Source organism: Macrobrachium rosenbergii, chromosome 16 (assembly GCF_040412425.1).
Source record: "Macrobrachium rosenbergii isolate ZJJX-2024 chromosome 16, ASM4041242v1, whole genome shotgun sequence".
Taxonomy (NCBI): Eukaryota; Metazoa; Arthropoda; class Malacostraca; order Decapoda; family Palaemonidae; genus Macrobrachium; species Macrobrachium rosenbergii.
In genome coordinates, this window is record NC_089756.1 from 1,795,808 (window position 1) to 1,799,479 (window position 3,672).

At 47.1% G+C, this 3,672-nt stretch overlaps 1 pseudogene; it reads left to right on the forward strand.

Annotated features, from left to right (window-relative positions):
- The first annotated feature begins 807 nt into the window (after positions 1-807).
- LOC136846982 (piggyBac transposable element-derived protein 4-like) lies at positions 808-2,774 on the forward strand (annotated as a pseudogene).
- Positions 2,775-3,672: the final 898 nt, after the last annotated feature.

A 3,672-nucleotide genomic window follows, 5' to 3' on the forward strand; every position in this document is an offset into this window, starting at 1 on the left:
CTCCGCTGCCCGGGTTGCTCCTGCTACCCTGGGCCCCCTGGCTGCTCCTGCATCTTCTGTTGCTCCCTCCTGGATGGGGGACCTGACCGCCATCCTGAAGAAGATGAAGAAAAAGAAATCAAAGAAGAGGTCTTGGAAGGTGTCGTCATCTTCATCGTTGTTGTCATCTGCTACCTCTTCCCTTTCTTTTTCCGAGGCTCGTCGGTCGAAGAAGAAGGCTGTCTCTTCTGCCCCCCATAAGAAATCCTGCCCTGGGACTTCTAAGGGACTGCCTCCCTCCACAGCCCTCGGGCCAGGGAACCGAATCATTGACACCAGGGTCTGCTGTTTTGGGAGCCAAGGGTGTGTAGACCTCGGTTTGCACACCCGTTGCCATGCCTAAGAAGTCCGCTTCTAAGGCTGGCACTGTGTCGGATGCTCATTCGAGAGCCGCGCCAAGTACCTGGGTCTCTAATTAGCCCTAGAACCACATCATAGGGAGATTTTCTCCCCGCATGTGGGTGACACGTGAACCACCCACTAGGAGACAAAGGAGCCTGATCCCCTTGCCCATACAATCAGTTCCTACCGAGACACCATGATGAAAGGGTGCGCTGTCCTGTTCTCTGCCTGTAATTTTCCACAGAGGGGGGAAAGTTTGTGATTTAGGGAGATTTCCACCCTGCAATGTGGTGACTGTCAGATTTTTTACCTGGGTGGAAATCTCCCTACAATGTGGTTTACCATATATAATGTGATATTGTTATATGTGATTCGTGTGTTTCTTTTCAGTTTGAGAGCGATATATTTCAGATACATAACCTTACCATGGCTGGCCGAGGCAAAGCACTGACTGATGAAGAGCGGGTTGACATTATGAACCAAACTGGTGTATCATCACTTATGGGTAGTGACATTGAAAATTATGTGGAACCAATTGGTGATTTAGAAAGTGAACCTGATGATGATCTAGAAGTAGACCTACTCTATGACAGTGATAATGACATTGAGTACTTTCCTACGTTAGAACCTGAAAGTGATGGCAGTGAAGAATGTGAAGAACCTCCCCCAGAGAAAAACAGGAGGAAGATGTACACATCCACACCTCTCAAAATGCATATCCCTGCCACTGCTGCTGCCAGCCCTGCCACTACCTCTGCTGCTGCCAGCCCTGCCACTACCTCTGCTGCTGCCACCCCTGCCACTACCTCTGCTACTGCCACCCCTGCCACTACCTCTGCTGATGCCACCCCTGCCACAACCTCTGCTGCTGCCACCTCTGTAATGCGAGGAAGACGAGGCCAGGCGGTTGAAGTTCCACCTGTGGTAGACTTCAACAAAACATTGATTTCCTCAAGAAGTAATTTCAAGTGGAAGTGTGATCCTCAACATGGGCAATCACGGAAGAGGCTGGCAAGGAATGTAATGGCATCATTCACTCCAGGGCCAGCTCATGAGGCACGACACACTGTGGGAGCAGAGGAGACTTTTAGGCTCTTTATTACAGATGCAATTGTGCAGGAATGTGTCATGTGGACAAATAAACATATAGAACTTGTTGCATCAAAGCAGAAAACCCAGTCAGTCATGTATGCAAAAACAGAGCCAAAAGAGATGTTAGCACCCCTGGGAGTGCTCATAGCAGCAGGACAGCAGCAGGACAACCATTTGTCTGTCCTTGAGATGTGGAGTCAGGTGACTGGCTGTCCTATTTATAGAGCTGCAATGTCCAAGGGCAGGTTTGAATTCCTTATAGCCTGCCTGAGGTCTGACGACCCTGAAACCCGCATTGAGAGGCAGGAGCAGGACAAGTTTGTCCCTATAAGGAAAGTGTGGGAAGAATTCATCGAGAAGTGTACCCGGTACTATGTCCCCCGGGAAAACCTAACAGTCGATGAGCAACTGCTGGGATTTAGAGGAAGGTGCCCCTTCAGAATGTATATCCCAAACAAACCGGCAAAGTATGGCATCAAGCTTGTCCTCATATGTGACGCAAGCACTAAATACATGCTTGGTGCCACACCCTACCTTGGGAAGGGGGAACAACACTGCCATGGGATGGAATAAGCCTCAGACACTACTATACGAAAGAACTAACCAGAATTCCACTCGAGATGAAGGCGAAAGAAACCCGCATCCACGGCTCAAGTGCCTTCTTATTCACAACAGAGATGATGCTTGTGTCCTATGTTTCAAAGATATCTAAGGTACCGAAGAAGATGGTTCTCCTTTTGTCATTGCAGCACACCCAGCCTACCATCGCACCCAGTGGCAAACCCAAAGTCATTGAATTTTACAATTCAATTAAAGGAGGTGTTGATACTTTCGACCAAATGTGTGCTATAACTTCCACCTCAAGGGAGACACGAATATTGGCCCCTATGTGTGTGGTACTGCATCCTAAATGCAGCAACCATCATTGCATACATTATAAGCTCGGAGAATCGTGCAAGAACAGGAAGAGAGATACTGGCAAGGAGGAGTTTCATGATGGAAATCGCCACAGCACTCATCACTCCCTGGGCTCAGATGCGCACAATGTCACCTAATATGTCAAGACAACTTCGCACTCTCATTACGACTCTGTTGGATCTCTCATCAGTGGGCATGGCTACTGGGGTACCAGGGACTTCAATCTCAGATAGCAACTCGCCCCTGGTACGCTGTTCGGCCTGTCCTAACAAGTCGGACCGGAAGACCCGCCACCGCTGCGTCAAGTGTGCCCTACCAAAGTGCCCTCGGCATGCATACCCCATCTGTGGCGACTGTCTGTAAGAGGTAAGTTAATTTTTCATTGTTTGTCTTCATTCTACAGTTATCCATGTTGAAACAAGTGGCCATAAGCTTTGTAGAAAGCATGAAAAACAAAATAAACGAAACCTTGACAAAAAAAATTATAGCCACTTTTCGCGTGTCTTCCCTACAGTCCCTAGTGGCAGCAGTGGGCTGTACCATGCATACTCTGCCTGTGGTGACTGTCTGTGAGAGGTAAGTTAATTTTTCATTGTGTGTCTTCATTCTAGGGTTATCCATGTTGAAACAAGTGGCCATAAGCTTTGTAGAAAGCATGAAAAACAAAATAAATGAAACCTCGACAAAAAAAAATTATAGCCACTTTTCGTGTGTCTTCCATACAGTTCCTAGTGGCAGCAGTGGGCTGTACCTGACTGAGGCAAGGGTCCATCTATCCGGCAAACAGTGTGCAAGAGGAGAAGTCGCCAGCTGCAGTATTTTTTTTTTTTTTTTGCTAATTTTTTTCCTAAGCACAAACTTTTCGTTTAGTGATTTTATCTTACTTTGCATTAAATCACCTACAGGGTTAATGTAAAGTACAAATTAAGTTTACATATCATCATTCTAAAGTTTAAGACTTACTCTTTCAATGTTTATTTTGTAATAAACCTGTTTTGAAGTTAAGCATGTTTTTTTTTTTCCAAAAAGGGAAAAATTCTCCTGGCGACAAGGTTAACGTCCGTCAAAAAAAAGCGATGTGGTTCTAGGGCTAAGGAGACTCGGGCACCTCTCTCCGTACCGATTCGGGCACAGGACAGGAGAAAGAGCCCAGATGCAGGTGTCTCAGCTCTTCCTGCTAGCACTTCTTCGAGTGCCAAGCAAGGTTCCTGGGTAGGTGCTTTGGCCTCTCAAGTCCAAACACCTGGCAAGACAGAAGAGGTCCCCTGTTCAGTCTTCTCA